General features: G+C 42.0%; 1 protein-coding gene across 2 annotated transcripts in view; it reads right to left on the bottom strand.

Moving 5' to 3' along the window:
• The window catches only part of FAM110B (family with sequence similarity 110 member B), a 168378-nt gene that overhangs the window by 98052 nt on the left and 43751 nt on the right, over positions 1–26575 (bottom strand). For both annotated transcript variants that reach the window (XR_011645624.1, XM_004484344.5), the window contains exon 2: positions 25950–26046. The gene's annotated coding sequence lies outside the window, so the exon portion shown is untranslated. The remainder of the gene's footprint in view (positions 1–25949; positions 26047–26575) is intronic.

Here is a 26575-nt window from a genome sequence, read left to right as displayed (position 1 = left end):
ATAACACATTAGGAAAGAAGGAAGTCCATAAAGCACCATCTTTAGCATCTCAAAAGTAAAAGATTATAAGCACTGAGGCAAAAATCTGGCATTTCCCACACATCATGAGTGAACTTTCTGTGGAGGCAGACTTCTCAGATGGCCCCCAAGAATTCCCACTCCCTGACACACATGCCCTGCCTAAACCCCAGGAGAACAATTATCACGGAATTTACTGATCCGTTTGTATAATATATGTCACAGTTGATCTCAAGATAGAGGATAGTCCAGATGGGCCTAGCCTAACCACGGGAGCCCTTTAAAAGCAGAGTTTTCGCTGCTGGTCAAGGAAAAGAAATGAAAAGAGATTCAAAGCCTGAGGGTGATTTGAGGAAGGATCCCACTGCTGGCCGCCCTGTGGTGAGGGAGCCTGTGAGAGGGCAGGTAGAAAGCTCCATGGTAAACAACTGCAAGGAACTTCCAGGATCTGAAGACAACCTTTGGCTGACATGGGCAGGAAACGGGCACCTCAGTCCTACAACCATAAGGAACTAAATTCTGCCAACAACCTGAGTGAGCCCAGAAATGAATCTGTCCACACAACCTCAAAAGAGAATGTGGCCTGACCAACTCCTTCAGTGTGCAACCCTCACCTGAAGGCCGGTGGAGCCACACCTGTTGACCTACAGAACTATGAGCTAAGCAAAGGGTGTTGTCTGTGGAAATGTGTTATAAGGCAAAAGAAAACGAATAAACTTTCCTCTAAGCCCAGTTGTCTGTCCATCATCAGAAAAATAATTACTCTAAAAGTATCTCATGATATTGGCAACTGTCCTGGGAGGAACATGCAGCCAAAAAATAAAAAAGAAAGTATGAGAGGTCTCTGAGGAAATCTTTGTCCTTCTGATAAAACCATGAAATCCAGCAACAAGCAAAACACACAAATCTCTTTTAAGATTGGTTGTTTTAGAGATCATCATGCATAAGCATTTTTTTCTCAGAAATGTTAAAGGAGGAATCAGCCCTTCCATGATATTTTATTAACGTTGAAATGTCAATAATAGCAACATTAATGATACAATTTATTTAGGTTCCCACAATGTGTATTAGGAAAAGTGCTGACCTTTTATTCATCGGACTGTTAACTGATTACCTACTACATCCAGGGTCATCATAAGTGCTTACTGAATAATTCCTGGGAATACTAATAAAAATATGCCATCCCCAGATTATTATAAGAAAAAATAAATATTAGAGGATGTTTTGCCCTCTGCTTTTCTTAAGAGAAAGCATTAACTACTGAAATATAAATAGTTGGCATCTCATTTTGTCTTTATAAGCAACCTGCTGTTATGATTTAGATACTTGCAACATTTCTATTCTGTGCTAGTTTTCTGCTAGGCACTAGCAAGAGATAAATAAGACACTACCTGCTCTTCATATACTTATCCTCTACCACAAAAAAAAAAATTATTAAGAATTGAAACCATTTCAATTTGTACAGTATCAGTGGTCTGTGTCATGTGTAAGATGCTGCACAGCCTGGGAATTATGTTTGGAGTGATAGTGGTAAGCAGTCACTTAAGAAAGTGTATATATCTCATCCATCCATCCATCCATCCATCCATCCATCCACTCATCCAAGACTATTACAAACATCTTACTTAAGAGCAGTTCTGACATTTGTTTTGTGCCTGAGGACCAGGACCAATTATGTTTTTAAAAAGAATCTAGCATTTCAATTTCTATCCATTGTGGCCTACTTAAATATGGAAGGGCATTGACAGTTTTATTCTCTCACCATTAAGTTTCCACCTCTATAATAAAACAGTGTGAGGAGCGCAAAAGCTTGCCCATCCATGGGAAGGAACACTATTTTCTTCACTAACTTCTAAAAATTCTCAAACAGAAAGTAACATTAAAACTAAACTGACTTCCCAGAAACGGAGTATAGCAGGTGACAGTTATGGATCTAAATCAAACACATCAAACCTTTGGTTCCTGACCCAGCCATGGAAAATGACAACAACTGTATTCTTTGGAATAGTGATTAAAAGAAGTTTAGGAAAACACAGATACACACACACAGTGTCGTATCAGCCCTGCTGGAAGGAAGGGACCATCTTAATTCCCACTACTTACAATCATTTTCCTTGAGGAATGTCCCCAAGGTAATACTTGTCATTTCTGCATTTATTTTCAATAGAATGAGCTGTGACTTTTCACCCAGCTATTTTCAAATTCCATCACTGAAAATTATTCCTAAAAGAAATCGCTTAAAATCAGTCATCAGTTATTTAACATCTGCTGGGTGTTAGACAAACCCAGAGATGCAAAATTGAGTGCTTAGAAATAAGAGGCACTTCATTAATGGTGGACTAAATGCAGTAAAATCAACAATACATGACCCCTGACTTCTAGGCATTTATATATCAGCTGGAGAGACGTGGCTGATAAACAGGTGAAAAGTTCAGTCATAATAGAAAACAAGAAGAAACCATCACTGAAAATTCAAAACTAATTGAGCGATGTTAAAACAATACGTGCCATACATTCGAGGGAGTTTTGTCTTTCAAGGAGGCACATGATGAATAAGTACAGAGGCGCTCCAATTTTTCTGACGATGGCTCATCTTACCACGTCTCACCACATAAAGGACAGAGGAGCTTTGGAACTTTGCCAGATACTGAGTAGCAGAAACATAAATCCATGGTCAACTCGAGACCCCAAGCTGATGTCTTGCCAACAGGTTCTGCCCCCCCAAAGCAAAAGGCACCCCCTACCTGGCAGCACTGCCACCCAGATGCTCAGCAGAAGGACACAGCATGGAAGACACAGGAAATCAGACTAGAGAACTCATGTGGGTTACTCATGGGGCATTTTCAAAAAGCTTATGAACACCAAACTGTATTTAATTCAGGTAGTTACTAATGAGTGGCCATTTAACTCCAAGTGAAAACGAAGGTCTAAACAACTGCAGACAATCCACCCATAAGGATCAAAGAAAGACCTTGCTTTTGGAACCAGTTTGGCTGAAAGGCAGACTTAGGGAGCCCCAGCCACAGCACTGAGGACTTGGAATTCCACCATCACACGTCCAGTGCTGAACCCCAGCGTCACCACTTATCATCAGGGTGACCCACATATCCCCAGCTCAGTATCCTCATCTGCCAAATGGGATAATAAAAGTGACAATGACAACAAGGGTACATGAGGGGCCTGGCACTGTGCTAAGCACCTGTTATGTGCTGCATCATTTAATTCTCATTTGAGTGCTAGAATTGGGCACAGGTAGAACAACGGTTCAAGATTAGAAATATAATGGAAGCTACATTCTATCATTGTAGAGATTAAATAATATACATACATTTACATATACATGTACGTATGTATATGTATATGTCTATGTCATATGTATATGTATGGCCTGTGCTTAGCATTTTGCCTGGAACAGAGTGTCTTTTTGTTGTTCTGTTGTGTGTGTTCTTTTTCTTTTGACGGCATAAGCTAAGACATTCCCTTTGATTAATTATAAGGATGGAAAGATATTAAAATAGGGATAAAGTTCTCACCTGAAGAGTCTGTTATGTAACACAGTTACCAATCACTCGGACCATATTTTGAGGAAAAAACTTACCTTCCGTACCAACTTTGGCTTAGAGCACACCTTGGAGTATGTGTTTAAGAAACACATATTGTCGTTATGATAGTAAGTAAGAGGGGGTATTTGCACTATAAGTAAGGATAGGAGTACAGCCTGAGCAAAAAAGGTAAAGATCAGGGTTTGCAAAGAGCATTTAGGATCTCAAGTCAACCGATGTACTGAGAAGAATTCCTAGGGGGCAACAGTGGTGCCTGCTTTTGACAACACAGGGAGGTGAAAGCTGGCCTATTAACTGCACCCTGTATCTTCATAGGCTATGAGTGGCAATGCAAGGTTTCTAAGCGTGACAGCAACATGAGCACAGTATTTTATAAAGAAACCCTATAGGCAAAGTACAGGGCAGACTGAAAAGGGAACCCCAGGGACAGAGAATACCACATAACCAGAGAAGATGGGGCTTAACTAGAAGATGGGGACAATGGAAGGAAAAGGGCAAATATGCAAGAGTCAAAAAGGAAAACTTCCACTGGAGTGAATGGCCAGTGGTTTGGAGGGCTGGCTCCTTTGGATCTGGAAGCTCAGGGCTCTTGCTGGAGAAAAGTCAAGAGACAAAGCTGGTTTAGTGGGAAGATCAGGAGATCGGTTCACGACATCCCTGAATCTGAGTTTGGAGTGGAATATCGATAAAGTTGATCTCGTGGTGAAAGTGCAGAAATGATCGTAGTGAAGACAAGCAGAAAGCAGATGTGGCTGTGGCATTTCCAGGTGAAGGACAGGCAAAGGGCTGAGGCCAGAGCCTGCGGATGCTTCAGGTTATGGGAAATGAATCCCGAGAAGCAGGCAGAAGGGAGTGACTCTCAGACCTGGAAAGACGCAGGGAAGACAGTCAGGAAAGAGAAGGAAAACATCCCTGGCTGATAAATCAGGACCAAGAGCCCAGAGAAAGTACGAGAAAGAGACCAAGCCGGGGGCAGAGGCGGAACAGGGAGGGTGAGGGCGACCACGTGGAGACCAAGGCAGGGCACCCACAAAGGGGAGGCAAGAGAGGGAAGGAGGCTGGGGGCCTGGGGACACACCCTTCGCTGCAGGGGAAGGGGGTTGGGGGATTCACAAGGTACGGAGCTCTGAGAAGGACAATGGTGAGATAAACGGTAATATTCCTTTTGAAATAAAAATTATTCAGCACCCCCCAAATAACCGTACAAAACCTGCATTCAAGAATAATCAGTGCTGGGAAACGGACTTGGCCCAGTGGTTAGGGCGTCCGTCTACCACGTGGGAGGCCCGCGGTTCAAACCCCGGGCCTCCTTGACCCGTGTGGAGCTGGCCCATGCGCAGTGCTGATGCGCGCCAAGGAGTGCCGTGCCACGCAGGGGTGTTCCCCGCGTAGGGGAGCCCCACGCTCAAGCAGTGCGCCCGGTAAGGAGAGCCGCCCACCGCAAAAGAAAGTGCAGCCTGCCCAGGAATGGCGCCACCCACACGAAGAGCTGACACAACAAGGTGACGCAACAAAAAAAGAAACACAGATTCCTGTGCCACTGACAACAACAGAAGTGGACAAAGAAGACACAGCAAATGGACACAGAGAACAGACAACCGGGGGAGAGGGGGAAATTAAATAAATAAATAAATCTTTAAAAAAAAAAAAAGAATAATCAGTGCTTCCGCTTTTATTGGCAAAATACAAACACACGATTTTCCTGAAAAGAGTTTGCAGGTGCTTCTGAAAGGCACAAAGAGAAAAACTACTACAAAACACTGTTAGCTAAACGATTCACTGCCTACTTATTTTCGATTATCCTGAACTATGTTTTAAACGCCCTCAAGTTTCAGGTTTGGGTTTAAAGATTACTAAGCCAGTATTTCATCAGCACGCAAGCCAGGGAATACAAATCCATTAAAGCTTTTAGGCTAATAATTGTTCAAGGGAAGCTGAGATAGTCTTGAGTTAAAAAAAAAAAAAGAACCCAAAGTTTAAATTAAGTCCTACTTTGACATTAAAACCAATTTTTTTCCCCAAAATTCTCAAAATTGGTCGCCAAGCACACTAACCTCCTACACAGAGAAGCTATTTTTAAAAACCCTAAATCTCAATATTCATTAGGCACGTTAAATAACCCAAGAAAACTTCTCAAGTTTCATGAGCGAGCACTCATTTACTAAAACAAGTATCAACTGTATAAAGACAGAATTCTTCTATTACTGCTTGACAAGAAAATACCTCTTGAAATATTTACTAACTACCATGGCTTCACTTACATAAGTTAAAAATAAAGCAAGGAGGGAAGCGGACTTGGCCCAATGGATAGGGCGTCTGTCTACCACATGGGAGGTCTGTGGTTCAAACCCCGGGCCTCCTTGACCGGTGTGGTGCTGGCCCATGCACAGTGCTGATGTGTGCAAGGAGTTCCGTGCCATGCAGGGGTGTCCCCGCACAGGGGAGGCCCCACGCGCAAGGAGTGCACCCCGTAAGGAGAGCTGCCCAGCGCGAAAGAAAAGTGCAGCCTGCCCAGGAATGGTGCCGCACACACAGAGAGGTGACACAACAAGATGACGCAACAAAAAGAAACACAGATTCCTGGTGTCACTGATAAGGATACAGTGGTCACAGAAGAACACACAGCGAATGAACACAGAGAGCAGAAAACCTGGGGGGAAGGGAAGAGGAGAGAAATAAATATATATGTATATATATAAAAATTAATTTTAAAAAAATAAAGCAAGGAGAAAGGAAAAATAGATGACTATGAACTGCAGCCTGATGAAATCCAGGGGGGCCTCCGGGCAGCTGTGGATCAGTGACTGCAACCACAGGCCATGGCCAGGGGACACCTTTGGGACCCCTGCAGCTCCATCAGCCCCAGAACTTCTGGAGGAAACAAAATGGCAGCTCCAGGCAGAGTGCAGATATGGCTACAGGTTATGAAGACGTTTCCCTGTCCTCAAACCTCACCGCAAACATGCACCCCAGACACACACCACAATGCCCAAGCCTCTGGGATTTAATGTTTTTCTGGGACAGACAGGCTGGGCCACCTAGACTCTGGCACATGAATGATTTCATCACTGTCAATCTTCCAGAATGCTTTTGTAATTTAAAAAGAAGAGTAGAGAAGCTCATTCTTGCTATGGAGACTTCATGGTATTCATATAAAAGAAATCTACTGAACTTCAATTTCTACATAATTAGGTTCATTTGGGCAGACTACTTTAGTAGTATTTGGAAATGCCCCCTAACATCACCAATAATTTCTCTTCATAACTTCTCCATCCAACTGTCTTCTCCTTTGAAAGTGTGTTAACATCACGGGTGTCAGCACCATCACCTCTAGAAAACTGTCAGGCTCATCTGTTCAAGCATATTCCAGAACACTGAGACCATCTGCACTAGGAAGCAAATTCTCTCCAGCGTTTGTAAAACCACTAGGCACTGCACATTCCACTGACCATGATCACTACCGTAAACTGTGTCCCTACAGCAGCAGAATGGTAGAACAGCGCAGGGTGGTCTAAGATTGGAGAAATAATAGATAAAACTGCTCTACTAATGATTGCCCAACTTGGCATTTAATCACTCTTTTTTTGTTAGAAAATTAAGTGCCAGCAGGTGCTAAATGCTGAAGATTAAGAAATTTTGTGCTTCCTGTGGTAAGAAAGCCACATGGATTTTCTTCTTAGCACCCCGCCCTCAGGGTGTTCCTGAAGTTGGACAGGCAAAAAGGAATTACATACGTATAAATGGTACTAAGACATTGGTACTAAGACATTTTGATCGTGGCAGGTTTGTTAATGGGTGAATATGTACTTAATGAGGTATGGTAGTTTGAATCTTTTGTGGATCCACCAAAATTATGTTCTTAGGTTAATCCGTTCCTGTGCACCTATTGTAGGTGGAATCCTTTGATTACATCACTTCGGTTAAGGGCCATTTGATTAGATTACTTTGATTAGGGATAGCCCAAGGTGGGTCTTAATCCTCTTAAGGGGGTCCTTTAAAATGGGGTAACTAAACAAAGGAAAAAGGCCACAGGCTCACAAACCCCAGAGGCTGAGGGGAAGGATAGTGAAGGTCAGAGGCTGGAATTGGTGGAGCACAGAGGCACGGAGAGAGGAACCCACAGAAGGCGAGAGAGAGAGCCACAGAAAGAAAAGCCAGACACTGAAAGCAGCAGCGCCCGGAGGAGAAGGTGGGTTGCTGTCAGCCATTCCTGGGAAGAGAGCTTCATCTGATGCCTAGGTTTGGACATTTTTCTCAGCCTTAGAACTTTAAAGTTATGCTGATAAATCCCCATAGTGAAAACCAATCTATTTTGGTGTATTGTCTTGGCAGTGATTAGCAAACTAAAACGTGAGGGTTCTTTATATTCTTTATATATATTAGTATATATAGTAGAAAGGACATTATATACATTGTCACGAGGCTTGACTGGTGAATGCCTGGGCCCATGACAAACTCTCTCAGTTTTTTTTAATTTGTGAAATGAGCACTCTTCACAATTGCCACAAAATGTACAAATAATTTCTGAGAAATTACAAGTCCTAGCGTACTGATTTACTAAGATTTTATTTTAAAGTTTGTAGCTGTCTGTTAGCATATATTAGAAGTTGTCTGTTACCAAACATTCAAAGAATTAAGATCAATGCTTCTCAAACTTCTCCAAAAAACTGAGGAAGGAAAACTTTCTTATTCTATGAGGTCAGCATTACTCTGACAACAAAGCTGATAAAGACATCACACAGAAAAGAAAATTAGAGACTGGTTGGTCTAATGAATTCAGATGCAAAAAGCCTCAACAAAATGCCAGCAAACTGAATCCAAAGTACACTAAAAGGTTTATATATCACAACCAAGTGAGATTAATTTATTCCAGGAATGCAAGAGTGGGTTGACACATGAATAAAAATGAAGGTAATACACCACATTAATAGAATGAAGGAGGGAAAAAACCACATGATCATCTCAATTTATGCAGAAAAGGCATTTGTCAAATTCCAGCACCCTTTCTTTGATTAAAAAAAAAATCAACACTCAGAAAAGTAATAAAAGGGAACATCCTCAATATGAAAAAGGGCATATATGAAAAAAAAAAAAAAACCCACCTAACACCATACTCAATGGAAAAAAACTGAAAGCTTTCTCCCTTAAAGTCAGGAACAAGACAAAGATGCATGCTTTCACCATTGTTATCTAACATTGTACTAGAAATTCTAGCCAGAGCAATTAGGCAAGAAAAAGAAATAAATGCATTCCTAATTGAAAAAGAAATAGTAAAGCTATCACTATTACAGATGACATGATTCTGTATATAGAAAACCACAAAACATCTGCAAGAAAGCTACTAGAGCTCATAAATGAATTCAGGAAAGTGACAGGGTACAAGATCAATATTCAAAAACCAGTTGTGTTTCAATACACCGGCAATGAATAATTCAAAAAAGGAGATGGAGAAAACAATTCCATTTACAATAGCATCTGAAAGAGACTATCTAGGAATAAATTAAACCATGAATGAAAGACTTGTACACTGAAAACTATAAAACATGCTGAGAAAAAACTAAAGCCTTAATAAATGCAAAGGCATTCCATGTTCATACAATGGAAGGCTTAATATTGCTAAGATGTCAACTACCCAAAGTGATCTACAGATTCAATACAATCCTGATAAAAATTCCAGCAGTCTTTTTTTGTAGAAATGGAAAAGCCAGCTCCCAAATTCAAATGGAATTGCAAGGGGTCCCAAAAAGCCTAAACAATCTGGAAAAAAGAAGAACAAAGGTGGAGGACTCACACTTCCCAATTTCAAAACTGATTACAAAGCTACAGGAATCAAAACATTGTGGAATAAGGATAGACATACAGACCAATGGAATAGAAATGATTTTTGACAATGGTTCTGGAAAAACTGGACATCCACATGCAAAAGAATGATAGTGGACCCCTACCTCAAACCATATACAAAATTAGCTCAATATGAATCAACATTCTGAATATAAAAGCTAAAATCATAAAACTCTCAGAAGAAAACAGAGGAGAATCTTCAAGACCTTTTCCTGGGCAATGAAGTCTTTGAAATGACACCAAAAGTTCAAGCCACAAAACAATACAAAACAAAACTGGACTTTTACATGCAAAGGAAGTTATCGAAGAAGTAAAAAACAAAAAACAAAAAACAAAAAAAAAACTACAGAAAGGCAGGAAATGATTGGAAATCATTTTTTTTCTGAAAAGGGTTTAATATCCAGAATAAAGAACTCCTACAACTCAACAAAAAAACAACCAAAACAACTAAAAATGGGCAAAGGACTTGAATAAACATATCTCCAGAAAGTATTTACAAATGGCCAATGAGTATATGAAAAGATACTCATCATTAGCCACTATGGCAATGCAAATCAAAGCTACAGTGAGATACCACATCACACCCACTAGAACGGTTATTATTAACAAAATGGTTAATAAGTATTGACAAGGCTATGGAGAAATTGGAATCCTCATACATTGTTAGTGGGAATCTAAAATGGTGCAGCTGCTATGGAAAACAGCTTAGCGCTCCCTCAAACATAAACTTGTAATTAGTACATGACCTGGCAATCTCACTTCTAGGAATAAACCTAAAAGAATTCAAAGCAGGGAGAACAGATATTGTACTTCAATACTCAGAAAGCATTAATTACAATGGTTAAAAACAAGTGGATGCAACCCTAAGAGTCCATCAATAGTCAAATGCACAAAGTGTGCTGTATACATGCAATGGAATATTAGCCATCAAAAGGAATGAAGTTACATGGGCTTAATTTTCTGCATGGTTTTTCTGTATACATTTTCTAGTTTAAAAAAAAATTCAAAGGAATAAAGTTCTGTTACATGCTCCAACACAGATGAATCTTTAAGACATCATGATGAGTGAAAGAAGCTTGGCACAAAAGGACAAAAATTGTATGATTCCACTTACTTGAAATAGCGAGACCAGACAAATTCATAGGGACAGAAAGAAGATTGCAAGTTACCAGTGGCTAGGAGGAGGATAATGGGGAGTTAATGCTTAAGTGTCCAGAATTTCTTCTTTGGGTGATAAAAAAAGTTTTGGTAATGGATGGTGTCAACAGCAGGTCATTGTAAAAGTAATTACTGCCACTGAATTGTTCACTTAAAAAGGCTAAAATGGCCAATTTTATGTTATATACGTTACTATAATTTCAGAAGTTGCTTTTGACAATTTAATTGCACAAAATTTGAAAATTAAATTATAGTTAATCTGATAATGCTCACATGGACACCATGTTCAACGATTATCACATTTTACTTTTCTTATGTGAATAAATGCTCTTAGCGAAAAGCAGGAAAAATTCCCTTTAAAGGAACACCTGCCTTCAGATATTAAAGTCTTCAAATAACTTCTTTTAGAATTATAGTATGAAAACACACCCTGCTTTGCGCTCCATACTGCAAAGGGCAGAGGTGGCCGCTGAATGTTAATCATAGGATATAACTTGACTTATTATAATCACCAAATGGGCATGGCTATCAGAGAGAACCTGGGCTGAGTGAAAATGGGTCCAACTCATCCAAAGGTGTTGCAGAAAAGAAAGCTCTTCCTGAGAATGTGAACAGCCTATGCCTCATGAGAAGAGTGCATAGATCAACAAACAGTTCAATCCATTCATTTAATGACATGCATTACTGAGCTTCGACTAGGTACCAGGCTATTCCAGGCCCTAGGGATAAAGGAGTGGACAGACAGACACACACCTCTGCCCAACTTCCCAAATGAAGAGTCCCACAGTAGCAGAAAAACTGACTAAGCTCCAGAGGCACAGGTGCCCCAGAGTCCCATTGTGCAGGAGTGATCAGCTGATGCGTCCAGAGCTGTATGTGCAGATAAAAGGGTGAGGTGCCATGTGCTCTGAACCACACAAGAAGCCAGGCTGGTGCTAGCGCCTCCTCCCTTAAGTGTAGCCAATAACCCATCCTAAAGACAGACCCACACCAATACAGCATACTGCCAGGTGACAATGAATTCCATGTCACTCACTTCTAAAACAACTCTTTAACAAACTATTAAGGTTTGACTTGTAACTAATTAAAGCTATTTAACCAGCAAGATTTTTACTTTACCGAGCTATATCAGTCCCTAGAAGTAAAGAGTATAAAATGCTAGATAGCTTATTTAACACTGAATATATTTGTTTACTTGATAAAACAGTTGGAAGGCTTTGTGTCAATTCAGCCATAATGTATTTTGTCCTTGTCTCATGAGAATTTCCAAGTATTACCTGATTTTAACCACAACTGGTCGTTTACTAAAGAGTACCAATGGATTCCTAAAATCTGATTAATGGGTGAGTATTGTAGGCATGGAACTAATCGACAGCTGAACTATTTCAAGTTGGTATATATTTTGTGATTCTACTGTGCGAGGTCTGTAATTTGTAAATGACTGAACTAGCCAACTAGTCTGGCCAACTTATGCACAGCAAAATGATAAATTAGTACATGTACTTTCATTGATCATTTTCCACAACCCTAAAAACTTCTCCTTATTCACTTGGTAGTTGCCACTTTTATATAGGTGCTTTAGTATACAAAAGTTTGCTATGATAAAACAATATGTATTTTTTTCATTCACACATTTTTTAAAAAAGGAAGGATAGCTTTGATTCACTAAGGTGAGCTGACAAAATATTAACTATTATCACAGGTATAATATAATAATTTATTATATGTTTACAGACACTATCTATACAGTACTACTGTTGACCAGTTTATGAAGAGCTGCACATACAGTTGTACAGGCTGTGTACTGCACAACTTCAGGACACAGATGTCTAGGTATGCACACATGCAGCTATATACAGACACAAATTCTCAAACAACACAGACGAGATTTTATGTAAGCCCCTCAAAACCTATGGAAGTATCAGAGAAATTGTACTCATTTTCATTGGCTCAAATATCTTCCATAAAAGGGTAAATATATATTCACAAATCAAACCAAATATGAAGAAATCAGGGAATATTATATTAATATTTTAGAGAGTTATATTAATTTTTAATAGAGAACACAGAGACAGTTTCAGTTACAATGGAAGTCGGGAGCCAATCTAATGGAGTTCAAATCTTAGTTTCACTATTTATTAGCTGTCTTGACCCTAGACAAGTTAGCTAATTTCTTTACATTTCAGTTTCTTCTACTGTAAAATGGGGATAGTAGACCCTAGCTCACAGCTGTTATGAGGATTATATGAGGTAATTCATATGAAGTACCTAGTAGAGCACCTGACAGTGATAAATACTCTGTAAGCCCTCAGACTTGGTATGAGTATTATCCGGTAAGAAAACCAAAACAGAAAGGGGTTAACTAACTTGTCATGGGTTTGAGAACTAGTCAGTGACTTGCTGCAGAATGAAAATGAGAGCTCTGGAATCACAGCAAAGAGCTTTCAGGAGACCACACTGTTGCGCAGTCCAACTTCCCAACAAAGGTAAAACTCCTGACTCGATGTAATACTTAGCTCTGCAAAGCAAGCGCCTATGCACCTGAGTGCTGGACTGCCGAGGGGGGTCACCACGGCAGAACAGCGTTCTGAGCAGATGTGGCACCTGTGCTGGCCCAGACCAGCCTCTGTGCTCAAGGAGAAATCACACCCCCTGGACAAACAACCCGAGTTTACATAATCTGCAGTCAGTAAGGCTTGAAATCCTGGGTGGGTGTGGCTGTCAAGGGCTCTCAGTTCTGCCCTGGAGAAGCAGCTTCTGCTTTCATTCATGTTCTTTAAATATCAGCCAGTCCCTGGCTTGTTACACTCTTACCCTGGAAAATCATTTTGTTCTTTTCAGAACAAACAACGCCCAGCTTCTTGTGCCCTGGGGAGAAGAGTGTGTTATGATGATGAAAGTGTCCCAGGCTGAAAGGGGCCAGGTCTCCTCCTACAGTGTGAAGTGGGTCAACAAGAAATCAGGAAAAATCCTGGTGTGCTAACTAGTAAATACCTTTCATCCTTTTCAATTCTTATGCAAGGATCCCAGGAGACCTGATAACCAGTTTGACACAGATTACAGTTTTAAGATGGTGCGAAACAGAAACAATATGCATAGAACACATTAATTATACACTGTAATTAAATTATACACTGTATACACTGTAATTGTTAATTTCATGTGCCAACTTGGCTGGTAAGTGTGTCCAGTTATTTGGTCAAGCAAGCTCTGGTCTGATTATTACTGTGATGATATTTCATGGACAGATTTATATCATTAGTCAGCTGTTTGCATCGATGGCTGATTGCATCTACAGTCAACAAAGGAGATTCCCGCAGCAATGAGAGGATTCATCAGTTGGAGGTCTGAAAGCCAGAATGGGAGGATTTCAGAAGTCAGAAGGAAGAATTTCTGCCTTTTCTTCAGTCAACCACATTTATCCATTCCCAGCCTGCAGCCTGCGTTAGAGTTTGGATCTGCCAAATCAGAATAAACTTTTTCTAAATTTCCAGCTTGCAGTCTACCCTAAAGAACCTGGACTTAACAATCCCCATGGTCCTGTGAGCCAATACATATGCAATGACTCATGCTTTACTCACACCCACACGTAATGGACTAGAAAAGTGTGATCCCCCACCCCCACACAAAACACCGGCTCGTGGAGAGTGTGTGTGCTATCTAGCTGAACCAACTAGCCCAGAGTCTCTTACAACTCTTCCCACTGTGTTAGGACCACCTATACAGTTCCCCCTCTATTAAAGAATATGGTGACATCAAACTAGACAAAATAAAAATTTATACAGCAAAAAAATCCAGGTAGACCAGATGTCTGAATAAACTAGGAATCGATCCATTGTGTAGAACCATCTGTACAAAAAACAGCAAAAGGATAAATGGGTCATGCAATGTCATCCCTGCCTGGCAGTGCCACTTCACCCGCAATCCTCACTACTGCATTTAGATGGAAAATGAGAGAGGTGCGCGTGCTCTATTTCTAAACTCAATAAACATCTGTGATTTTAAAATTTCATCATCAGCATAATTAGTCTAATACACTGGCTCAAGTAGAGAGTATGCTATCTAAAGAGACAGAATAGGAAATTTCAGTCTAATAACATGACTTATTCTAACCACTGCCTGATAGTCACGTAGAAACTCCATGTATTATAGAAGCAGCAGAGAACTCAGGGTTTAATTTGTCCAATCTCTTCATTGGAACGTCAGGGAAGCTCAGGCTTGCTGAGATGAGACTCACTCCTAAGAGCACATCCTACTAAGAACTGAAGTCAGATCCTGCTGATTTAAGACAAGACAGACCAGGATAAGATGAAATGATTTCAATTCCTAGCACTGCTTCCTGATGTTAGTGGTCTGTCAGTCATTCGATGGTCGGTCCTCCGGGACTGCTGAGTCCTAGAGCCCAAGCAGAGGGAGTGGAGATCCAGGCGCCGCCAGCTCAAGACCTCAGGGGCTAACACCAGGAGGGTCTGTTGACCGAAGTTCTGCCTCCACCAACCACCGTGGTGCAAAGCATCAAGATCACATGTCCGTGCCCACTGTGACCACTCCGGGGAGGGAGCTCACCCTCCAGGGTGGAGTCCTCACCTCCCTACCTGGGATGGGATGCCCTAGCCTCCAGGGTGGAGTCCTCACCTCCCTACCTGGGACGAGATGCCCTAGCCTCCAGGGTGGAGTCCTCACCTCCCTACCTGGGACGGGATGCCCTAGCCTCCAGGGTGGAGTCCTCACCTCCCTACCTGGGACGGGATGCCCTAGCCTCCAGGGTGGAGTCCTCACCTCCCTACCTGAGACGGGATGCCCTAGCCTCCAGGGTGGAGTCCTCACCTCCCTCCCTGGGACGGGATGTCCTAGCCGTAGAACGGCTACTGGGATTCTCTCTGCCGGTGGCCGACCCAAAACTGGAAGAAGCTGCAGAATAAGGAAAAACCATCATGCAGGAGTTGGGGGAGACAGTTTCATGAAAGAACAACTGCTAACATGTGTTGGTTGAAATATCAAGAATTGGTGGTGCCCACCGATAAGACGCAACCATGATAGTATGTTTTATATTTGGGGAACTGCATAGAAGAGGAGAAGATCAGGAAAGAGCATCACATTTCAGATTAAAAGGGTGGTCTTTTTTCTTGCTGGCATGAAACTTTCTTAGTGTTAATTTATGCTGTTTTATTACTGCGGTGTTCCCAGCAAATAAAAATTTCCCAATTCTCATCCTCTCCTTAAAAAAATAGGATACAAGGAAATATTTTCAATTCTTAGTCCTACTAGATTGCTTGTCACTATAATTTATCTTACAAATAACCATCATTTGCCAACAAGATCAGTGAAATAGGGATAGCAGTGAAAGGAAAAATATCATAAGTGGATACTTTAAGCCTCATTGAAAGCAGAATTTAAAAACACTAGCCTTGGGAAACGGACTTTGGCCCAGTGGTTAGGGCGTCCGTCTACCATATGGGAGGTCCGCGGTTCAAACCCCGGGCCTCCTTGACCCGTGTGGAGCTGGCCATGTGCAGCGCTGATGCGCGCAAGGAGTGCCGTGCCACGCAAGGGTGTCCCCCGCGTGGGGGAGCCCCACGCGCAAGGAGTGCGCCCCGTAAGGAGAGCCGCCCAGCATGAAAAGAAAGAGCAGCCTGCCCAGGAATGGCGCCGCCCACACTTCCCATGCCGCTGAGCCGCTGACGACAACAGAAGCGGACAAAGAAACAAGACGCAGCAAATAGACACCAAGAACAGACAACCAGGGGAGGGGGGGAAAATAAATAAATAAATAAATCTTTAAAATAAATAAATAAATAAAAACACTAGCCTTGTCTTATCACAACCTGTTTTCTCCTCTTAATTTAGGTATCTAAAATTTCAAATTATAATACATTTTTAAAAGTCATAGGATATAGATCTATCTGAAGTGTACAATCAATGGCTCTTATTATAATCACAATGTTATACGGTACATGAACGTCTCTCAATAAAACAGCTTAATAAACAAATAATTGTGCAAGAAGAGCCAGAAATAGCAGCTACGCCCAGCAGGGAAAACAGAGAAATTGAGAGGTGAGGAATTTTCTTGTCTGTCTTTTTGTTTATTACTATTTTTGAAAAAATGAAAATGCTCTAATAATGACTAAAGTAAAGAATGCACAACTAATATGATTGTACCAAAATCATTGATTGTATACTTTGGATGAATTGTATGTTTTATTAATACATATCAATAAAATTGATCTGCCTAAAAAAAAAAGGACAGATGCTATCAAAAAAGAGAAAAATGTGCTTTAATTAACAAAATCATATGTAAAGAGGCACGATTTCCTAAACTTTGAGGAAATCCACTTCGTTGTTAGCCCAGGTAGACTGATGGTAACTCCTTCTGATGTGGGCTCCAGTGCTCTAGAGTTTATCAGGGAAGACTCTGCAGGCAGTGCCACACATGGGATGGCAAACAAGATAACAGCTGGGGGCTCAGGTACAGTCCTGGGAGAAAGGGTCCCCTCAGCAGGAAGGACAGACAGAGAGAGCTATCGCAACAAAGGACAGCAGCCCTGGGCCCGCATAAAGTGCTCTCCAACCGCGGACATCAGTTTCCTTGTGTGACCTTAGTTTGGATACCAGTAAATGAAATGGGTAGAGAAAAGCAAACTGCTTTTGCCTGTTCCATGTTCAATAAATAGTCACAGAATGCAGATGAGGTAGATTTTGGAGGGGGAGAGGGGAGGACAATTTGTGCCCAAATCCAGAAACGGGAAAGAAGACATTTCATATTAAAAAGGGGGACAGAGCAAGCAGTTTACCAAAGGAGAGTCGTGGCTGGTATATGGCATGTCAAAGAAGAGGTGTCGTTCAGAGGCGGCGGCTGACTTTTGGCTAAGCTACTTAAACCGCTATGAAAGGGCAAATGCGAAATTTCAGCTCTGAAATTCTCACAACAGAGTAGTTCCATACTCACGCCAGGCCTGGCTCCCAATACATCTTATTAAACACAAATAACGTAATTGTAATGTATTAATGTAATAAAATTACTATTTTAAAAATTGTCAGATTATTTCAAGACCATATAAGCTCAGTGCGATTCCCGTTCTATACACACAAGGTGAGACGTTCTAAAGGGAATAAAAAGGAAAGCGGGAGAGGGCGCCAAAAAGCCTTCTTGCTCTGGAACTCACTTCCAGCTACCTCCACTCCTCTGCCAACCAGCAAAGAATCAATGATGCTCTGCTTTGGTTTCCCGGCTGCGAAAACAAATAGCATTCAGCGAGCTGGTTTACCAGCAGGAACGTATTGGCTCGTGGTTTTGGAGGGAGAAGGCCTGCCTTCTCCCAGGATCAGTACCACCTGGCTGGCTGGCAATCTTCAGGAACAGTTCCTTGGCTTTTCCGTCACCCGGCAATGCATGTGGCAGCGTCTTTTCCTTGTCCACTGGGTTCCACTGACCTCCAGCTTCTGGCTGCTCCTGTGACTTCCCCTCCCGTAGGCATTCTCCTCTGCTCATGAGGACGTCAGCCACACTGGACGAAGGCCCACCCACATGCAGCTTGGGCACACCTTAACTAATACCATCTTCACAGGTCCTATTTACACATGGGTTCACGTCCACAGGACCAGGGGTTGGGACCTGAACATGCCCTTTTGTGGGCGACAGGAGTCAAAGCCCAACAGGTACTTAACACATTACATTCACTCTGGTGGAAACAAGTTCACTCTTGAGTCAGATGAAGACGTATCTAACGTCATTCTTGGCATTGTTAATATGACACAAACACAGGAGGCTCACAGAGTCAGGAGATCCTTCCTAAATTCTCAGAACGAGCATGGTTTGGGGCTTGACTTATCTCCCAAAGGCCAGGGCCAGCAAGAAGGGCCCCCCAAAATTGCCAGCCAAGACAGACTGACCGGAGGCCAAGCCCAGGCAATGCAGGCAGTTCTGCCCCAAATTATCTACAAGCCATATGACCACACCATGAACTAAATATATTGCACGAACTATAACTACATCATGTGAAATATGAACATGGGTAAAAGAGCATATATGAGACTGTTTTTCTTTGAAGCTGAACAAATGTATGTTCATACTACAAAATGTTAATACCAAACAAAAAAAACCCATTATACTAAGTGAAGGAGACCAGACACAGAGGACTACATACTGTATGATTCCATTTAGATAAAATGTAAATATAAATCAATTTATAAAGATGAAATTAGATTAGAGGGTATATAGGGCTGAGGAAGGAATGCTAAGGCGTATGGAGCCTTTCTTTTTTGTAGTAATGAAATGCTTCTAAAATTTGAGATGATGAATGTACAACATTGCAATTGTACTAAAAGCCACTGATAACTTTGGATAGATCATACAGTATGTGAATATATCTCAGTAAAACTGCTTAATAAGCAAATAAATAATTGTGCAAGACCAGCCAGAAATAGCAACTATGTACAGCAGGGGAAACAGAGAGAGGTTGAGAGGTAAGAAATTTTCTTGTCTGTTTTGTTGTTTATTATTATTATTGATATAATGAAAGTGCTCTGATAATGACTGAAGTGATGAAATCACAACTCTGTGATTATACCAAATAGCATTAATTGTATACTTTGGATGAATTGTTTGCTTTCTTAACATATATCAATAAAATTGATTTGCTTTAAAAAAAGGTCATTTCTTATTCTCTATCACAATGCTCCCTCAAGGAATTTCTGTCAGAACAATCTTTCAGGCCCAGTCAGATGCTAAGTTTATGGAAGTATTAGATCAGGTAAAAACTATGGCAGAAAAACGATATGCTTTTAAAGGCAGGACTGCGTCTTGACAGCTGGTATGGTGAGTGGTCCAGTGCACGTCTGTAAATGAAACTAATGAATGAACAAATGAACCAGTGAGCAAATGCAAAAACATGGCCATTCAGGAAACTCCTGAAAGCTGAGCTCTGCTCCTGTCAGTCCCTAAAGATGCAAACCTGCCCCTGCTGGGGTGGGCACAGGAGGCTGATGTTTCCATTACATTCACTTTCAATGTGACTTTATGCACTTGCTACCTTCCATATCTGTTTTAATTACATAAAGCATATCTACATTAAGAATAACAATCGAAGAAAGGATAGCTTTGCTACCACTGTATAAACATAAAAAATGAAAACAACAATAAAACGGGTCTCAAATTTCTTCTCTGTAAAATCAATGAGGTAAAAGAGATGCTCTGTAACATTTCTACTCCAAATTGTGTATGAGCTCATCCGCAAAATGCGACCCGGTTCTGAATCAAAAGTACTGACACATCAAGAACGATCCCGGGCTGAAGGGGCGGAGGGAGGGCGGCCACTGCTCGGCCACATGATCCTGGATGCGTCATGCCTGAGACTTAGTATTTAAGTGAAAAGAGGCTTCAAAGCATTTGTGTCATCAGCAATCAATCGGGGAGAAAGGGATGGCATGCTTTTCAACAAGCACCATTATCCTCCTGGGAGGACCTTCTGAAGATACAGAAACAAAAACCCAGTGAGCTACTAGGTCAGAACAATCTAGAATTCCCTTAGAAATACACCCTGCATTTCAAATCCAGACAGTCCCTGCCTGTGTCATGCTTTAGTGATGCCTATCTGTTCAGTTGACAGAGTCCAAAGAAAGAAAAGCAGACTCTGAAATGGAAAGGTAACTACTGCAGCAGGCGGATGGGGGAGGGAAGTTAAGATAAAGGGGATTGATGGCCCTGAAGGACAATGAGAAACAGAAACTTCTGTTTTCCAGTTCTCAATGACTTAGGAAACAAGTCAAAAAGGATTGCCAAGGACTGTACTCACTGAAAAGAAATGCTACTAAAAAAGCTGAAATCATTATAAACAATACTTGCCATTAAAACAGAACTCCTCCATTTATGACCGAAGTGTACAAATGAAATAGAAAGCAAACCAATTTCCTTTTAGGCAAGGCAAGCCAAGCTGAATAATGAATTTGTGCACAAAAACCTGAAAATTCTGTTAAATATCTTTTTTTTTTAAAACCAGTCATATGTAACAGCAAGAATTCATTTATGATAGATAACAGGCTTTGCAGAAGGTTAATCAGAACCTAAGATTATAGTCTACCTCAAAAAATATTTACACATTTGTTCCTTATATTACCAATAAATCTCCAAAAAAACCGACAGCATAAAAACATTTTTCCCCCTTCAATTAAACAGTGAAATCAGATTTTAAAAATTTAAGCATATGATTGGATAACTGAGGGAAACTCAGTTGAGGAAAATCTAGGCATATCTTAGGGAAATTCATAAAACAGTATACTCAGTATCTGGGAAGAAAAAGGCAAATAATTGGCGAGTGAAGAACTGTATGCTAACATATATTTAGGCTTAAATGGTTTATGGGTGCTCAGTTCAGATCAATACCAAAAGCAAATAAGAAGCCAAGCTCCTTATGAGCTTAAGTAAAAGAGCTTAAATCAAAGGCTACTTTTGGGGGGACAGGGAGAAGGGGAGGCAGGGGCTTGCTACTAAATTCCCCAGCTGTGAGCAGCAACTACAACCAGGCTTTTGGGACCTTTCACCAGGTACTATAGATTCTGAGAGGTAGCTATGTTATTTTTATTTGTTTCATCTCAGGAACAACCACAATCTATGTGTAAATGCATAATAAACTTTTTTAAAGGCGTGCAGGTTTACTAAATCAAAAAATCAAACTTAAAAGAGGCTCATGTCTACTGTAGGAAAGAACACTAGCGCTAGTTCCAGAATCAGAGTTTTAGATTCCTACCATAAGGAGCCAAGAGGAGTAGGGGAGATAAGTCTTTTCATTCAAACAGAACAGAGCCTGGGGCTTTCCTGTGAAATGCAAACTCACTTGCAGAGATTCAAACTCCACACTGTTCCAGCCAGAAAACAGTGATGGCAAAAGAGGTACGGAATGTTTTCTTCCTAAATTAGCCTACAAAGATTTAGCAATGGATAGATCCACTCTGGGAAGTGGCCTTATAGAGAAGTATCAGAGAGGTACCACCAGGATTCCAAATGAGTGGCTGGCGGCTCCCACCCCAGCTGGGCGCGTGTGCACACAGAGAGAGCCGAGCTACTTATAAACTGTCTGACACAATTCTCATCAGGTCCCTCTCTTAAGAGGCTCGCACCACTGCACTGGAGCAGCAGGTAAGGCAGCAGGAGTGGAGTGAGGCCAGGTAAGGAAAGAAGGGGCAGAAGGGGGGAAGAGGCAAGCAGAGAAGAGGGAGGCAGGGGAAGAATGGCAAAGGAGGATGAGGCAGGCTCGAGCCCATCACCATCTGTCTTGGTCAGCCAAAGGGGTGTTGAGTCAAAGTACCAGAACTCTGTTGGTTTTATAAAGGGTATTTATTTAGAGTAGATGCTTACATTCCAAGGCCATAAAGCATAAATTGCTTCCCTCACCAAAGTCTGTTGCCATATCTTGGAGAAGATGGCTGCCGGTCTCGGTGAGGGTCCAGCCTTCCTCTTCCTTCTAAGGCTCAGTGGTCCCAGCTCCTTCCAGTCTCAGCTGAAGGCTGGTACAAGGCTTATCTCTCTCCCCAGGGTTCTTTCTTTCTGGGCTTTCTCAGCTGTTCAGTGTTCTGGTCTCTTCAGCTTCAAATTATCAGGGGAACAGCTTGACTCTTTCTCCCGGGGCTCCAGCATCAGAACTCCAACTCTCTTCCTCTGTCATGTCTTCTGCCTGAGTGTCCACCCACCAAGGGGGAGGGAACTCAACATTCTACTGATCAAATCAAAGCGCTAATTTTAATTTAATCAAGTAAAAGTGAGACCTCTGGACTTAATGCCATCAAAGGGGAACATGCCCAGAGGAACACACCAGTTTACAAACATAAAACCAATATCAAATTTTGGAATTCACAAACAATGCCAAACTGCTGCACCATCCTAAACTCTGGAGGGCACAGAGAACTGGGAGCACTGCCATTTCAGATACGTACACAGAAAATGTCATCCTTAACCGAAATGCCTTTATATGGGTTTGGACCACTCAAGGCCAAACTGGACGGTGTTCGCTTCTCCCATTCCCCTGCTGCATTTTCAAGTCAATTTCCACCTGTACTGGGCACGCCTGATGCGAGGCACAGGGCTCTGTGCGAAGGAGACGTGGTCTTGTGGCCAGAAGGCCTCAGAGACAGTCACTTTCTGAAGCACAGTCAACTATACATGGCTTTCTTTAAAAGGCCTTTTAAAGCCAAGCAATGTCATCTGATAAGAACTAGAGCTCTGTTGAGCCTACTGGAAAAACAGGCTCCACAGTCAAGAACCAGCAAGCACATTTAAAGAGAAAGCGGGAAATAACCATTTTCAGGAATGTGCAAAGCAAGTGTGTAAAACAAACAGTGAGGACCTTCCCTAATAATCAAGGACTCAAATGTATTTTTGGTTCAAATTTGGGGAAAGATTATCCAAATTTTCCCATAGGCCTCATTTAATTTAGATACAGAATTAAATGTTAATGAGTTTCAACTTTGCAGGTGTAGCCGAGCGGCTGAGTGCCGGCCTTGCATGTACAAGGACCCAGGTTCAATCCCCGGGGCTTCCTTAGAAAATACGTAAATAAAATAGGTTTCAATCTGCTTCCCCTTTTACATTTTTGTGACAGCCAAACAGCATGGGTGATAGCACTTCAGCACACTTCACATTTATGAATGAAGAAAGATCACCCTTGTCTCTAAGGAGAGACCAAACTAACTTTACATATTGTGATCAAAAACGTGTAGGCTAATAACTAATATTATTAAAGACCTAATATCCTTATTTTTAATTTTGCTTTTAAATTCAATAAAAACTCAAGAATATACTGCCCTTTATATTTGAAAAATATTACTGGACACTCATTAGAACAAGAGGATATTAGGCGTATGTAACTGTTACCATTTATTCCAATAGGCCAAGTACAACAAAATCCTTTATGGATTATTTTGTGACCAAAATGTAGACAATGATTTAGGGAACCCATGCTGCGATTTGAAATAATGTGCTCTGTCAATAAATAGGTATGGCTTGGTTGCCCTGAGCTTACACAGCCTTTCCTTCCTCTTACTGTTAGGTAATAACCAGCCTTGGACCATAACATCTTTCCCATCCTGAACACATGTCCTGACAATGCCATTAATATTTTAGCATTATCATCAAGGCTTTCATTTGTTGAGTGTTCACTGTGTACTGGGCATGGCACATTGGATAAATGCCATCCCCATTTGAGGCTTACAGCAACCCTGAGAAGTAGATGTTATCATCTCCATTCTGCAGAAAACAATGATAACAAAAACCACTAACTTTTTATTAAACATCTCCCATGAGCCAGCCCCTCACTTAATCCTCATGACAATCCTCTGATGGGTACAGCGAGTGTCCTGATTTTACGGATGAAGAAATGGGCACCTGGAGAGTTTGAGCGGCTTTTCCTAGGGTTCTGCGGCAGAGTCAAGACTCACCCACATCCAAGTTCACAGCTGCACCCACCAATTCCAAGGGGCTGGTTCACCAGCTCTGCTCTCCTGTTCCCATCTGTGAGAACAGCTGCAACTGCAAACAGTACGGGGGAGTAGGGCCACTTTGGGCACAGCCAGACCCACCACATTCAAGCCAATTGGTAAATCTGACTGAGACCATCCAAGTTCCCCTGAAGAAAGTCATCATGAGAAAATCAAGGTCCTGCCACAAAGCTGGTGAGCTCAGTGGTCCCGGGGCCACTGGATCCAAAAGCTAGTGCTCAAGGCCCCATGAAAACAGAGCCCTGATCTGCAGAGATGCTCTGAGCTCACTCAGTGACTCATCCATCGTTGAGCCATCAGGGGCCAGGTCCATACGAGGTGCTACGGGAGACCTGCCTCTGGAGCTTACCCTACACAGAAGGCATGCAGATGTGACAGAGGCTGTTAGAACCACGAAAAAACTATTTTGGATACAATGGGACACAAAGAAGGGGGAGGGTGGTCAATTCCATGGGTGTGTGCTGAGGATAACAAAGCCTAAAGGAAAAGGAAACAGGCTCTCAAGCAGACAGAGGGGAGGAGCACAGAGGAGCACAGGCAGGGCTGGAGCACAGACTTGGAACACGGGCAGCAGGGGCTGTGAGGAGAGGCAGCTGCATTAGGAGGAAGACAGTACTGGCATTACACTGCCTGGCCTACAATTAGCAAGTCAAGGGCAGTGAGACACTTCATAATAAATGAAACTCATGCCTCCAGACCAATGCTAAGAGTGGCTGCACTATAGCTTATGGAGACGTTCTTTCCTCCTGCCCAGCACACAAGATAAGGGCCCTTAGCTTCATTGGGCAAACACCCTAGTCAAAGTTTCTGTGGAATACTGGAAGAGTTAGTACATTCATTCAACAGGGTAAGTGCCAGCACAACTATAAAGTATCCACAAAAGATCACCAGGACAAATCAAGTGCCGTGGGAGAGCCAACTCATCAAAAGCACCACTCAGGTTAGCAAGGGGCAAGAACAAAAAAGAAATCAAGCCATATTTGGAAGAAATTATGAAACCGCCTTTACCCCAGATTTTTCATTCACTGGGTTAAGGTACACTTTTATTAACAACATTTGTAGATGCACAGAGAGGAAAATAATTAAGCCATGTGTACCGAATTGACCATTACTTTCTCTGGGGAGTGGCTTTCAAGTAGGTAGTCACATTCCCTATTCCATGTTATGGATCTGTAACATTTATAATTTTTGTAATGTATGTATTGTGGTAGTGATTGGGGAAAATCTACCAGGTCTCATGGACTAGGGAAGATAGTCCCTCATTCATTCGTTTGGGAGACAACACACCACCAGTGCTTTCCATAACATCAGGAGTGAGTCCAATTCTATTGGTCCAAACCAGAAGGGTTATAAATAGCCACAGAAAGAATGCCAAGCCTTCTCAGTGTAAGCCACTGCAAGCAAACACCAAGATGGCTGGGAGAAGTGTGTGCACTTCAGGGCCAAGTGGGGCAATGAGGCTGGGTGGGACCAGTGGCTCAGCCAGACCAAATGGCAGCTTCCCCAGCAGGGATGGCTGAGGATGGCCATTTTCCTAGAGGTGGCTTCTGCCAGCACCTCCCTCGCTTGCCAGGGGTTGAAAGATGGGGATAAAGTGTGTGTGCCCAGAACAGTGACAAGTACAGGACACAGACTCCATATTACATTTGCTGAATGAATACATGAATAGAAGAAGGGAGGGAAGGAGGCGAGAAGGGGAGGACAGAGAGTAGGGGAGGAGAGGAAGGGAGGGAGAGAGAATGAGAGTGGGAGAAAGGGTAATGAGGGTGAATGGGAATGGAAAATGTAGGTGGGGAGATAACCAAATTTGTTCAACTACTAAGAGTTACATTTGCTTATAATCAGAATTACACATGAATTTAATAACAGTTTAAGGGTAATTACCTTGAATTTCCCTTTCAGGCCTTGGAAAGTCTTGTTAGCTCCCAATTCAAGACTCAGGAAGAACTGAATAGACGCTCTGATGTCCAAATGGGGTTTCCTAAAAGGAAAAGGACATGGCTACTTCAGAGAATGAAAGTGATTAATTTTTAAAGTATCATAAAAAGAAACTGACTTTCACTGAAGGAGAGAAAGAGCCTATTTCTTAACACACCTGAAAAAAATTGGGGGCTCTTCTAAGGCAGCTTTTCTGGCACATTTGAAAATGAGTTCAGGAGAAAATGAAAATCAACTCTGGGGCACGCTTCGTGTGTGGGTCAGTTTAAAGGGAAGAGACGCAACAAGCCTGGTCCGGGGCCAGCCTGGCCCTGGTCGTGTCCGTATCCCACACGCTGACCGCCACAGCGCCTTTCTCCCAGCTCTCAAAATCACGGGGGATGCGATGCAGCCTCCTCGCAGACGGGCAAGTGGGTAAGAACACTGATGGACTGCACTTCAGAGGCTCTGTTCTCACATCCGCAAGGGAATGAAATGTCACAAAACAGGCACTTCAGTTTCTCTGCCCCCCAGACACAGTCAGCACCCCAAATCAAGGACGAGCCCTCATCCTGGCGTCCGCTGCGGCTTGT

The sequence above is a fragment of the Dasypus novemcinctus genome, chromosome 14, assembly GCF_030445035.2.
Source record: "Dasypus novemcinctus isolate mDasNov1 chromosome 14, mDasNov1.1.hap2, whole genome shotgun sequence".
NCBI classification, from domain to species: Eukaryota; Metazoa; Chordata; class Mammalia; order Cingulata; family Dasypodidae; genus Dasypus; species Dasypus novemcinctus.
The sequence above is the reverse complement of the archived record's forward strand: the minus strand, read 5'-3'. Positions and strand labels throughout refer to the sequence as shown.